Consider the following 14,081-nt stretch of genomic DNA (forward strand, 5'->3'; position numbering starts at 1 on the left):
GTGAGCTACACTGGCCGGGGTTGAGCAGTTTCGCGTGGCTCCTGGACAGCCGTGCTTCGCATGCGCGACGAGCAGTGACGTCACACGGCGCACAGCTGGCGCGCCGGAGTGACGTCATAGCCGCTGCAGATGCACTGGCGCCGGCGCGTGCCCAGCTGTGCGCCTCCGTGTCGCAGCAGTCAAGCCTGACGCTGCGCCGGAGCCACTTGACAGCGCCTCTCTTTTTGTGCGCATGCGCAAAGGTATCAGTAGGGGTATACATATAGCGGGGCGTTTTCCAGTGTGGCATTGCCATATAGAAGGAGAGCAGAATTGATGCTCAGCGGCAATTGACGTTCAGCGCCTCAGCGTAGCTCACGCTACGTATATCCTGACATAGCAGAGCTAAACCACTGCTAATGTTTAGCATTGTTTATCTACTCAGGCATTATAGCATGATAGGCATGATAACAGAAGCGAAAAAACCAAAGAGAACCAGTTTCGGTTGGACACGCAAGAACTTTTAAAAGCCATTAGCACGAATTCGGTGCTGCGCCGTGCGAGTGCCTCTAAGCCTTACGGGCTTTCCGGTTTTGTTGAGCAGCCAGTCGGTCATTCGGAACATCTACTTAACCAATCGAATACTGCCATTCCAAATCCATGATGCGTACTAAGAGATTCGAGCATTGTGTTCCGTCTCCTCTTTTTAAAGAGGAGAGCAGTCCAAGTGTTTACCGGGATACGGTCGCATAGGGTGCAACTACGGGTCCAATAGCTACATTAATATACCTTTGCTTTTCGTCTATAGTGTTGCAGGATGCTGCTGAAGCAGGAGACCGCCTTCTTCCGTCGGCTCCACTTCCCGCAGTCGGTGTGATTGGCTTCTGCTGATGCGCAGTCTACGTCTTCAACCCTACCAGTGAGCTTTCAGCTTCTCGTTCGGGTCAGTTTTTATGTGAATTTGATTGGGACGGACGAATCCGTACCCTCGGGATTGTAATGAGCACATTGTATTGTGCCCAATGATATTCTCAGTGTATCTATGTGCCAAGTTAATGACAAAACACATAGGTCCTTCACTGATAATAAATGTGTAGGCTTCGCACGAAGTTTCGGTCTTAACGCAGGCTCAATAATGCAATCAGCAAGTGTAAATAATTGGTCTCTTTTCTTTACGAGTTTCTTCCGTGCTGCCCAAATCTGCGCATGCTGTATCGGCACTCTAAAGGAGTTGAAACACAAGAACTCTGCTTATAGTCTTCAGGAAACTGTGTTGTCTTCAGGAAACTGTGTTGATCTTAAGGCGCAATACAACATTAAAATACAATTATCTTGGTATAGTATTGCAGCCTAATTAGCAGAGAGTTGATATAATTTGGTTGTGTACGCATTTTTGTACATAATGCGTGGTCTTTTCAGGCAGCATCAGCGCTCTCGATGTGGCGACGTTCTCCGGAGGGACGGCATCTCGTTGGCTACGACGTCTTGAGCCGCTCAGACTCCTATGTGCATGCTGCTGGCTGAATATCGTAAGCTTTTTTTTCTGGAGGAATGGAAAGGGTACGGGGGTAAAAAAATGGCCAAAAATAGTTGGCGTCTCTGGTGAAGTTCAGCTCATCGGCAAAGAACACAACCCTGTGAAAATCGAACAAAGGTGTAGAGACCGTTCGTGTTCCAAGACTGGAGAAGCAGTGCGAACAAGTTCATCAACAGGCGAAAAGTTGAGAAAAAGTTGACGAAGTGGTTAGAAGAAACTCTGAGGAGATCCATGCAGGTGAATGCGACAGATACATCCCATTTTCTTTATCCCAATTTGGTGTCAACGGGACAAATATGTGCCACTTTGCTCGACTTGACTGTTTGTGCTGAAATCGTGAAATTTGTTGAGAGCAGTTTCTGCGCACTTCCTCTGCTCGTGCTACATAAAATGTTTCATCAATTTTGCAAAAGATATTGATGCCCCACAAAGGGTTAAGAAGGGCTGTGTTCTAGATGCAATAATCTATCCAGTGGCCTAGAAGACAGTTTTTTGATAACGATTCTAACAATAGTTCTTACAGTTAAGCTGTATGCCTCTACAGTCCAAGGAACTTTTCGTGTCGTTATCGTAAGCAAAGAATGTCTGGCTAATAGTTGAATGATAACAGGCAGACATCATAGAGCTCAGAACTTGTTTTCAATAAGAAAAACCACAAAGCAAGCATCAAAACCACATGATGGATGATAAGGCGCGTATGAACAATGGGAACACGGTTTGACGCGTTCAGATAAACATGTTTACAGCTGCTTCGAAAGTGGTAGACGTCATTCGAAGCCTTCGTGTGAAGTGCAAAACCCGCAAAATGTATGACAACGGCGCCTACAAACACTGCGAAGAACGGTCCTTCTTCACGCGTGTGTTTCACAGTAACGATTACGGTTGCGTAAGCTTCTCCGAGTGGAAAAGTACCCAAAAGCATAAAAATCGCGCAGTGACGTCACCACGGTTTCATATATAACAAGGAGACTGGTCGAGCAACTCGTTCAGTTCATTCCAGGCCACCGTGGGTAGAGCGTGGAAAGTAAAGATGCCAGAAGAACAGCGTGAATGAAATGCTTGGCGAAAAGAAGAAAACAGTCGTGGTCAACAGCGTCGCAGGCAAAACCCCGCAGCTCTCGCTCAACGAGCCCGACTGTAAGCGTCAGGATAGGCAAGACCCAGGATATGCCGCCAGAGAAGCCGAGTTCATTCAGTTCATAAGCACATTTCACTCGTCTCTGATTCCACTCTTTTTATAGCCACGCATGTGAATATTCAAGTGATGTCGGAATGGGCGGTCGTTTCACAGCTTCGCTGTCCAACCACCTTCACAGAGTGGATTTGAGCTACAAGTTTTTTTATTCGATATTTTTTTGGTACGTGCATCAAGGTTTCATTAACAATGACGCGTCGCCTTTTTCCGCAGCAAGCAGCGGCATCCCGTGAACTGGGAAGACCCAGAGTCAAGACAAAACGGAGTCGGAAGCCAGTGCGTCTGAAGTGCAGTCGTCATGTGGGTGCGACCGGAGGGCTTCAACATCGTCAACATCGAAGGAACAAGACGCAAGGTGGGGAGCATTGCTGACTGCCTTGCGATTTTGCAGTCGCTCTCAATATGACCTGCAAAAGCATCGGTGGCGCTTTCAGCTATGGCTGTATCTGCGCGAAACGCAGGGAGCGTAAAGTTTCACGGATTATTGTTTAAAAGTTCTGAATATAGCAATTTTTTTCTAGAATAATGTGGAAATATATTGCCCCTGTTTAGTACATTCGGCTGTGCGCCGTTAATTGCGAAATAAAAAAGAAATTTGGGATTTTCGGCGCACACAGGAGCGGATCGCCATGTTCGCACAAATGTGGGCTTTTGTGTGCTGCAAGAAATTTTACCAGAACTAAGAAGGAGAAACTTCGACTGGCTCCCGCCTTTTTGAGAGCATTCAAGAGATTTATCCTTGAGGTTCTTGCGCACTGTCAGTGCAAAAGCAATCTGTGGCCTAAGGGCCTGTACCATAAACGCGTTAAGCCTAAAGGTCTCCACCACAAAGGCATTTGGCTTCAGCCACACAAACTTTATGCAGATGCAGTAAACGGAGTGCCAAGAAAAGGCATATGACATTAATAAGTGTTTGTTTGCCCGTTAACGTTTATGGCGATGCTAATACAGCGAAATTCTTATTTTCTCCGGCAGCATCGGCTGCATGGATGCGGCAACCATACTTGAGCCTCCGGCAGTCGACTTACTCCTCCTGAACTACGGATCCTTGCGTGCCCCTGTTGCAAGCAACGGCGGAGTAAGTGTACCACGACCAGCATTCTTCCCTGCAGTTACTTGAATGAAAGTGAAAACAAGGTAATAGTTGTGAGTTTAAGTGGTGACACGCCGTGACTGAAACCCGGCGGCGATTCAGTAACCGCAAAAATATAGTCAATAAAGGAACGAGACAGGTAGCGTACTTTTCTTACCGAAAAAAAGTAAAACGAATGCAAAGAGCATATAGAATGAACTTGTGCTTGAAAAACTTGCATAAACGTGAGACGCTAACAGGACTGCATCGCTAAAGCTGCAGATAATGTTCGCGAGGATTCCAACAGTAGTCCATTGTCAGAAACAGTGTCTGCAAGAAGTTTTAACAATACGCGACCGTGTCCATTGCAGATAATGCGACTGCCTGCCGTCAGCCTCATCCTAACAGGTACGTGGGTGTCTCTGGCGCACCTGGCGAGTTCGCTCATCAGATACCATAGGGAATATTCGGCGCCTATTATCAGAGCGTTAGCTCTTCTTCTCGGTTTCTTGGAGTCTCCTACCACCTCCCTTCGGCGTGAAGTCCGAGGAATTCAAGATGGCGACCTCCATAGCAAATCGATATAGGAACCGAATTGGCTGTTCATTGGTGGCGTCATTAGTATGTCGAATTTGGGACTGATTGGTGACGTCGCTAATATATCTGCGATGGGCGTCAATTGATGACGTCACCGATAAACCAAAGATGGCGGCAGCTTAGGAAACAATACCAACCCAATTGGTGATTCATTGGTGACGTCACTTATAAAACAGCTAACGCTCGTCACTTCGTCTTCCAGACTGTGGCAGAAGACGCCACCTGCAGTCATAAGTGCCTGGACCACTGTCACCACGTCGGTGTGGTCGGTGTTGGTGAGCAGCCTCAGCGACCGGGCCGCAGGTGAGAATTACTGCCGATAGTCTTGTGCACGTACTTGGAGGCCGATAATCTCTGCCTTGTCTCGTCTTTCCCGAACAGCTGGCCACAGTTTACTATAATGCTGGTGCATATACGGTGGGAACTCTCTGTGCCACTCATTTGTTACAGGAGGTGATCGTAACATAATTTCCTTCGGTATAAATTTGTCCAGCTTATATTTTACTTTTACTCTTGTAAACTGATTCTGATTGAAACAACAAACGTACGCTTATATTTTCGAAGGTACCTTTTTGTTGTAAAAGTAAAGGCAATGGAAGATAGCGTTGCCTTGGAGGGTGGGAGAGGCTATCCACCTTTTCTATCTGCACAAATACATACGCCCGCCGCCCAGGATGGAGCTGTTGCTGCGGCGACCGCATTACGCATGTGTCGAGCATTTGCCAAGTACGCGCTTGTAGTGTGTGATGTGACAGCCAGCTAAAGAACCCTAACAAAAATTTCATTAAAAAATCTTTGTATAAAACTGTAGACTCTCTCTAGACAAACCATAGAGAACCGTCTATATTCAATGCAAATTTTTAAGAGTGTATAAGCCCTCTATAGCTCCCAATATGGTCCACGTAAAAGATTTTACATCTGCGGCCTTCAAACTAATTGTTCAGAGCCCGCGCAGTCGCTTTGTTAGAAGATTAGACAACGCCACAGGCGAAGGCCGATGCCCTTTGTGTGACCCGCTACCTGTGAGACTTCCCCTTTGAAGCCGTTATGATCTGCAGCATATAAGCAGCCATTATTAGGCCATTTATCCCGAACATTTTCTCTGCGCAGGCCAAAGTACCATACTTCTGATTTAAAATTTCTCCTCCTCCTCCTCACACCTCGTAACTATATTGGTTAAGCCAGCTGTGTGTCCAGCCCAAAGCAATAACTAGAATCATTCTGTTCCATTCAGTTCTTGTGAGTTGCGATTATGTAGCGGTGTGCGATACATGCTGCGCATACCATTCGCAGGCAGCATGGGCGCTTTGAATGTGGTGATTCGGCGCAGTGGAGGCGGAAGTAATGGCTCTGCAATGCTTAAGAGACGATAAGACAGTAGAAAGGGTTGGGGAAGGAAGGGGGTCAATATTCCGGCTAAAGTTCAGACAAAAGAGGTAAGCCTCCGCCCGCACACGTCAACATGTTTTCAAGCAGTAAAATCAATGAAAAAAGATTTCTAAATGACGGAAGGAAAAGGTGGGATGAAAGTTCTCTGACAATAAATAGCAAGATGTTCGTATGCATCAATCTCCAAGAAGTGTATTCTTTTTCGCGACCCGACCGAAGAAGTTGATAGGTGCGCCCAAATTTTTAAGCGCCTCAGCTTGCGGTATACATAAACTTAAGCTCTTAACGAACATAACTCTTAAGACTTTAGCAGCCAAGGTGCCTTGGCGTACCTGGCCATGGCAACATGTGAGCAGCAACTGGGAACAACCACTAGGCATTAAGCCAAACGACAGTAAAGAAAGATATAGCTGTTTTTTTTTGTGGGGCATACACCGAGTAAACAATTTTAACGTAGCCCATAGGCAATTAGCTTTTGACCAAAAAAAAAGGCAGAGCAGGGACTTGAGTGATGTGTACGGAAGTGGTCACTCGTGAATTCAGGTCCCGTTGTCCACTTGGATTACACTTGTGCTATTAATTTGGTCCACATCGATGTTGAAATGTGTGTTCATGGATGCAGGGCCATTGTGTCCAGCACCTTTCACACTTTTCGCCCCAAACACAACGTTGTTTACGGTAGGAGAGTCTGCGATAATGGCGCCCTTATATGTTTAGCCCAACAAATTGCAACATTTCTGGGCACCTTTTTTTCGGTGTCAAACACTCCTGAAAAAAAAACACATTAGATCGCATATTGAAGGCTCGGTCGCTGCTAGGCCTGGGCTTTGCACTAGAGCGTAGCTTTTCTGTTTAGTAAACAAATCAAGCGTATACATTTCGCTTGAGAGCAACTGGCAGCTGGAAGTGAGCGCAAAGATTCCACTTCCATTTTGGAGGAATGGTGCGCATCTTTTCCTAATCACCGGACAATTGCATTTTAAACAGATGACATTTGGGTGCGTTGAAACTGGCTTTTATTTACCGCAAGTGAGAGGGGTATTCATCTACGTGTAGTTCCTGAAGGGGTTCGACTTCAAGAGAAATTGACTGAAATAGCTGGGCAAAAAGTTAGAATTTTAACTTCCGCATGGACAGTGGTGCCAGAGGTGAGCAGGAATGAGATTACACGGTAGGACAGAGGATCAAACACGTTGTGGTTACAGGGTGGTGTTCTTTACTCCTATGCAATGAACTTTTCACCTGAAACAGCCCTAGGCATTTACTGCAGTGCTCTTGACATGTTCCGGATTTAGGTGCCAGTATGCGCTATCTTCGCAGGTTTGCTGCGGCGAATTTAATGTGGTGACTTTGCATGAGGCTACGCTGTGCGTACCGGTGAATCCAGAGTGTGAAACTGTGGTGCGCAAAAATGTATCGCATTCACCTCTCAGCATACTAAGGTGCTTTGTACACAGTTGTGTGAATTTAAATCTCTCAACTGGATCTGAGAGTGCGCTTTACCTGGAAGCAGTTTTTTTTCAGACATATTTTCATTCTCATGTTGGAAATCGCATGCGTTTTCAATCCACACTGGAAAATGCAGTATATTTTTTGTCGTGGTATTTTCTTGCACTTATGCTTTGCCACTAATCCTAATTTCGATGGAGGCGAAATTCTAGAGGCCCGTGTGCTGTGCGATGTGAGTGCACGTTAAAGAACCCCAGGTGGTCGAAATTTCTGGATCCCTTTGCTGCAGCCTCTCACAGCCTAAGTCTTTTTGGGGCGTTAAACACCCATAACCACAATCTAGTATCATTTACAAACATGTGCTCCGTCGAAACAGGTCATGATTCCGGGATCTGTACGGTGTTAGTTTACGAATTTAATACGTTTGCTATATTGCAGTTCCGAACTGTTTTCAAATTTTGTCAATAAAGTTTGTGCATCTCGATCAGAAATAGGAAATAAGCGACCAGAAACAGGTTTTTCTAGATAACGTGATATAAAATCTAAGGTGAAAATATTTTTTTGCGCCGAAGTGATCAATATCTCTTGTCTTACTACGGTGAGTCACAATACATAACCAATTTCGTTGTTTGTGCGTGATGGCTGGAGCAAACTCCGCCGTCTGCTCTCTGTTGTGAATGTTGCAGACTGTATGGATCAAGCAGACCGATGCACTGAGTTATGCTGAGAGCACGGTAGGCAAAGAGTATCCGGACTCTTTACGTCCTACATGAAATATTCTGAGCACAGGTGAAGCTAGCTGGCAACGTTCATGAAACACATTTATTCTCTCAGTAGCTGAAGGCCAGCAAAATTGTCAGCGGAGTACATTAGACCCCTGCATGTAGTTAATTCAGAGCCCTCTTGTACAGCTTTTTTTTTCTATCACTCCCACTTACCCCAACCTCCAAGGCGCAGCAGATGCGTCCACCGAGATTGAAGCAGTCAAGTTTTTGCTCACCCCTTAAAAAATTTGTCTGTTACTGCTTTGAATAATTTTGTAACCCGACGACAGATATCGCCTTGTAACCGGATGCATACTTCTATCCGATATATCCTTCTGTCTACGTTCTTGTCCTTTGTTTTGTTTCATCAAACGCGATCAACCAGGTAGACCGCACCTCAACTCTAATACACTTCCTTCTATATCACCTTGTAACCCGACGACAGATATCGCCTAGTAATCGGATGCATACTTCTATCCGATATATCCTTCTGTCTACGTTCTTGTCCTTTGCTTTGTTTCATCAAACGTGAACAACCAAGTAGACCGCACCTCAACTCTAATACACTTCCTTCTATATCACCTTGTAACCCGACGACAGATATCGCCTTGTAACCGGATGCATACATCAATTTGATATTTCCTTCTGTCTACGTCCTTGTGCTTTGCTTTGTTTCATCAAACGTGATCAACCAAGTAGACCGCACCTCAGCTCTAATACACTTGTAACCCGTCGACAGATATCGCCTTGTAACCGGATGCATACTTCTATCCGATATATCCTTCTGTCTACGTCCTTGTCCTTTGCTTTGTTTCATCAAACTTGATCGACCAAGTAGCCCGCACCTCAACTTTAAAACACTTCCTTGTATATCGGAGACAAATGGAATGTTCAAAAAGGTAGGCACTTATAAGCTCCAAATGTTTGTGATGAGCAAGGAGAAATTTATTAAATCGAAAGATTAGCGGTGAAACGAGAAAGTTGCTGTGGATTCGCTCAAATAACAAATTGAGGTCGACTAGCCCCATATACCTCCAAGAACACGTACAAAAAACACCGCGGTGACACACAGAAACTGTTACCCGGTAATAAAGGTGCAAAGTAAGGGAGGAATACCAGTTTCATTGAAAACACTGCAGGGAGTACAGATGCAGAAAGTGTTTGTATAATTGGAATTTCACTTATAGCCTCTGCTCCTTATGCGTCATAAAACCCAACACACACAAACGCATCCACAGCAAAAATACAGGCCACTTCGCCCCTTCGAGTAATTACTGGCGTTATATTCATTCGCAGAAATATCGGAATGGCATTTTTATCGATGCGGCGAACCTTGCCGGCTCTGTGTCACGCATTCGAAAAGATGGCTTTTCGCCATCCCATTTAACGCTTCAGGCAGTAATTTTAGAACAGCTTTGAGCCTGCAGTAAAAGGGCAGGGTAGTGCTGGGTTTTTCAGACCTTGGGAACTAAACGCTCGCGCAACATCTCGTATTACCGTAACAAATGCTAGATTGGCCGAGAATCGTGGCATAAATGTAGGAATTCTGGTCAAGATTACCTTCATACTGACAAAAATGGCTCGGCAAAAATCTGCGTTTTTGCACCGCGAGAAAATGGCTGCCGCCAGGCATTGTCCTTTGTGAAAACTTGGGTCTTCGTTAATTATTAAGGCCGAACCACAACTCAGCCTTTTTTCGCCGTCTCGGTCACTGCCGTCGCCGGAGGCGAAATTCCTGCGATTGGAGCGACGCGACGCAGGGAGACGCAGATATCTGGCGAGGGCAGCTCTCAGCGTCCCCGATGGAAATACGTCGTAGGTGGGGATTGGTTGGGACCAATGACCACGCATTGATAGCGACATCACGGGTTTATCTCCGCCGCTGTGACAGCAGCAGCGCCCCATTGGTATCCGTGCTATTGTTCCCTTTGCCTGCGCAGTAGGATACCTTCGCCGCTGACCAGAACGGTTGGCTATGGACCAGGCATAATTGGGGGGCTTTATCCACGATCTCTCAACACCTCCGTCTGGAGACCGCAGTGCGCATGCGCTCGCGTGTTTGGTCGTTCTCTCCTGCGGGCGCTGAGGGGAAAAGCTAATAGAGACGAGACGATGACGCGACGCCGATGAAACAATGCCTCGGTGTGGTTTTGCATTTAGAGAAAAATGAGCCAGAAAGTTTTGCAATAGATGTTAAAAGCAAAGATTTCGAATCTGATATTTCTTTAGGCCGCCGGAAGTGGAGTACAGTAAAACTATTATTCGGCCCCTATTAATCTGAAAACGGAGATAATTGCGACTGCCGTGGGGTTCCTATCTAAGTGTATGGCGTCAGACGTTCGTTAAATAGCACACTGTAGGGCTCCCATCAACTGGCGCCCACAGCACAATCGAATCGAGCTAGTGCGTGCTTGACTGGCGATCGTCCAGATATTATTCAGACCTGGCTATGCAAAGTAGATCGTTCCCCGTGCTCTACTGGTATGCGCTCGACGACATGCCTGACGACCACTCTCGTTGCAATGTCAAAAAACTGATCTGGCCACATAGTTTCGATTTCAGAGCCATGCCCACCAGCTCCTGGCCACCGGGATAGAATGGCAGGCCCTGCTGCTCTCGACGGAGCCGGCCAGGCAAAAGATCGCCACTAATTGGGGCGCCTTTGTCACTGAACTGCATGAACTCCTGACGTATAGTGCAGTGGGACTGTGCGGGGACCCAGGGTCCTGCGTGTCTCAAATCCGTTGGTCATTATTTGATGGAATAATGAAAAGCTTCGTTGCTGCGCAGTTTTCTAGCAAAAGCACATGACTGCAATCGTCCAGATTCTCGGCGCATAATTTTTCACGATGCTAGCTTTCTGGGCAAGGTTTTGGCGGCCAATTGATAAATTTCAGGATTAAATTGACCATGTTGTAGTTTATTGCGTTTTGTATAGTTTTTATGCCGTGTAGGTCCCTGAATCACTATTTCCTTTAACGTAGAAAGTTCTTAATCATACTTGCATCGATGGCGCAGGAGATCACCTGACCAGCCGACAAAGCACCGGCCTCTCTTGATGCAGTACCAGGGCAACACCCGCCCGGATACGTCACTGGTGTGTCCCTCTCCTGTCTCTTATTTGGTCACATCTGTTCCATTACATGCAGAATTGAACATAGAAGAGAGAACTCTAAGCGTTATCACAGAGTAAATAATCGTGGGCCACTAGGAGCGAATGAATTATTTCAAGCTTCCTGTGCTTCATTTTATTGTTGAGATAGGTAAACTAGAACAGAGCATCGCGCCGCGGAATTTCGCAAAGCAAATCATGCAGACCTGCCCTGAAATTACACGTAATATGCATTCATATCCTTACGTGGAATTCATTGCGCACTTCATCTAGGTGGACCGCAGTTGCTAGTTCTTTAACCGTCTGAGATCACGCATTCTTTCAGTTTGTACTGCATGTACTATCCCTTGATCGACGCCTTTTTGTGTCTTAAACACCGCGGATTATGTCTTGACGCTTTAAGTTCATGTTCCAGATGAGGGCGTTCCGATTAATATATGCTAGGTGGTGGTGTTTGGAAACCGAATATTGCACCAGTCACCAAATTCTGATGCACTACTCAGAGCAGTGTCGCTGCTGTCTACTAGCCCTGTGATCATAAGGCCTAGCTATTCTAGGTCACCGGGATTGCGGAAATTCCAGCTGGACTATGTTCCATTGCGATCACCTTCCAAAGGGCCGCATGATGAGGCCTGGGCCTGCTTGGACGAAGCAAATTATGCTGTCTAGTTCCCAGTCTAATGCAGGAAGGCAACAGGCAGCGAAACCATCCAAAGCATAGGGGGATGTTTTCTTATCTGTTATTCTTTTCTTAACTAATGGATGCAAATATTAACAAAGCTAACATTCTCTTTTGCTTTCCTTCGTTTCGCAGACTGTTGGCTTCCTGCCGTTTTATGTGATAATGAGCCAATCTTTACACTACATTTGTGTGCTAAAGCGTAACGCGAGCCTCGCTTCTAGAAGTCTTCATGCCATGAGTAGCATGAGGCGGTTCTGGCACAGCTTCCTCCCTGAACGGTCGATCGCGTGTCACCTGACAATCGGGTTATCGCTGGACTCATTACGTCAACCGCTATGGACGGGGCTAGGTTGGCGCTGATGAATTCTCAAGGTTAGGTTACAGGGAACATATATATACCCCCGAAAGCACAAGAATGAATAGCCGCTGCGTAGCTCAGTTGGTAGAGCATCGGACGCGCGATCCGGTGGTCATGGTTTCGAATCTCACCAGTGGAATGCCTGTCTCAGCTCTTAAATCAATTATATTGCAAATCTGAAATGATTGCATTTCAATTAACAGAGTTAATGGGCCACTGAGGAGAAACGGAAACTGGCCTGTATCGATGGAATACAGGCTTCTAATCACAAAAGAACCAGTCTAGTAGAAAATGGCAGGAATTGAAATGCAGGTATAGCAGCCACAGACCAATTTCGCAAGCACAAGCGCGATGACGAAGTAGATGAAAAACATACTAATCTCTGAGGCTGACAAACCTCCATGAAGGTTAGGCGTTTGGATATTCAAGTTTATATCCTTTGCTTTACAACAGCTCGTGCACTTTAATCGAAGCCTGAGGAAAGGTAACCTGAATGTTGGAAGCCAAGAGGAACCTATACTTGGCGATGCAATAGGCGGTCAGCTGAGTTATGTATTACTGCTTCGCAACTATGGGCTATCGTATTTTGTTAAAAAAAAAGTTTAACAAGAGCTCTATGCTTTCCTAACTTTTTGCTGACTGTCGGCTTCCTGCATTTGTATTTCATATCGAGCGCCTACCCCTTTTAGTCGACAGTCTATTCTTATTTGAAGTCTGAACCTCCCTGGGCTTTGAGGAAAGGAAAGGCGCATAACCGGTCCATTTTATAGGTGGACACCACCACCCCTATACGCTATGTGCAAGAACAAAAAAAAAACACGAACGACGGCTAAAAGCTACAGTTCCCAGCCAGCGTTCCTCTCTTTTTTTTCCTCAGATCAAGGTTGTGCCATGCGTCCCTACGTTCCTAGAAGGGTCTAGACTGTGAATAGGACTAGACTGGGAAAGAGACCTTTATAGGCTGTGTAATTTCATTCTTGTAAGTGGGCCCAGGCAGACTACGCTGCTTGCGCGCGCGGTCTCATGGGAATCTTGTCGGTGTGCCCTGCTAAAGCAGCCCCGCGCTGCACGCCCGGAAGATTAGGGCCCTAAATTCTGCCAAAATGGTACGATAAAAACTGTCCAGTTGTCCGGAAAACAGGAAATCTGTAATTACCGTTCACGACCGTCGTCGCACAAAGGTGCTGGGAGCCACAAAGCGTCATGTGACGGTTGCACTTAAATCAGAGTCTCTGTGTCCGTGAGAAGATAAATGAAAATCTTTCTTTCTCTCTCTTTTCCACCCAGAGTCTCGGCGCCGGACAGAGGGCTTGATGGCCCCCCGCCCTCAGAGCTGCCATCTGCCCAAGGCTGTCCAAGGCATGCACCAACAATTGCACCTCAGTCTCCGCGTGGCCTTCGTAACTCATCCAGGTTCAAGGAATCACAGTACGCGTACGTCTCTTAATTCCCTTGCCTTACTGCGACCAAAGCTCTAGAGTATAAGCAAAATGCCCCATTAGTTGTGGCATTGTTCCATGTGCAAGTATAATCATGGATCTAGAAACTTATTCAGGCTATGAATATCGTCAGTTGGTTTGAAAGCTTTCTTTACTAGTGCTCGCAGTTACAAGCAAGATGACCATTGTTAAGCCCTTTAACCTGGTATTCCAGCTCTGCTACTCGCTTTGATGGCGTTCACCATCTCAGTCTTGGCTGCTCTATCTTTGACTGTTCCTAAATTACACTGCAGTGAGCGTTTTTGATTCCCATTGTAGAACCATGAACTGTTAGACTATTATAATAGTCTGATGTGTCAATCATTCTCGCTCATGAAAATTGAGATTGTGATACCCTTATAGCGCCATCCATATTACCGGGTCTGCGTAGTACTGCGCACGCCGAATTTACGAATTTTTGGGCCCAACTTCACTGCCTTAGTCTTTAAGCTTGAAAACTTGTGGCTCA

General features: G+C 46.1%; 1 protein-coding gene and 1 long non-coding RNA gene across 3 annotated transcripts in view; both read left to right on the forward strand.

Annotated features, from left to right (window-relative positions):
- The window catches only part of LOC144101314 (uncharacterized), a 177,039-nt gene that overhangs the window by 143,380 nt on the left and 19,578 nt on the right, over positions 1-14,081 (forward strand). The gene's annotated exons all lie outside the window — the stretch shown is intronic.
- LOC144100205 (uncharacterized) lies at positions 2,531-13,556 on the forward strand. Its single transcript, XR_013307557.1, has 6 exons — positions 2,531-3,066; positions 3,687-3,789; positions 4,155-4,191; positions 4,583-4,683; positions 11,001-11,079; positions 13,422-13,556. It is a non-coding gene; the product is annotated as an uncharacterized LOC144100205 (long non-coding RNA).

Source organism: Amblyomma americanum, chromosome 8 (assembly GCF_052857255.1).
Source record: "Amblyomma americanum isolate KBUSLIRL-KWMA chromosome 8, ASM5285725v1, whole genome shotgun sequence".
NCBI classification, from domain to species: domain Eukaryota; kingdom Metazoa; phylum Arthropoda; class Arachnida; order Ixodida; family Ixodidae; genus Amblyomma; species Amblyomma americanum.